Here is a 565-nt window from a genome sequence, read left to right as displayed (position 1 = left end):
ATATGAGTGACATCATAGCAGAACCAATGTAAATAAAAAGGATAATACCACAATACTACGAAGAATTAAGGAGTCCTGGTGTGGTGTTGTGGGTTAATGGGGCGGGCTGCAAAGTCATTTGAACTGCAAGGTTGATGGGTCAAGCTCACCAGTTGCTCCTTGGAAACCCTATACAGGGTCACTATGGGTCAGAACCTACTCAACAGCACATAACAAAAATAACAACACCATGAAGAATTATATTCACAGAAAATTGAAAATATAATTGACAAATTTTTTAAATACATGACTTAGCTAAACTAACAGAGACTGAAGTAGAAAATTTGAACAACATATAAGAAGAGCCCTGATGTGGAACTGTAAGATAAGCACTGAACTGCTAGTGACAAGGTTGTCAGTTCAAACCCACAAGCTGCTCTTTGGAGACCCTACACAAGGTTGCTAGCAGTCCCAACCTACTCAACAGAACTTAACAACAACAGCAAAAACAAAAAAAGGTAAACAGGTAAACATTTTTCTGATATTCTCTGCTTTCAACCAAGATCCATCAGACATCAGCAATGAT

Source organism: Chrysochloris asiatica, unplaced genomic scaffold (genome assembly GCF_000296735.1).
Source record: "Chrysochloris asiatica unplaced genomic scaffold, ChrAsi1.0 scaffold00072, whole genome shotgun sequence".
In the NCBI taxonomy this organism is placed as follows: domain Eukaryota; kingdom Metazoa; phylum Chordata; class Mammalia; order Afrosoricida; family Chrysochloridae; genus Chrysochloris; species Chrysochloris asiatica.
This window is presented reverse-complemented; position numbering follows the sequence as displayed.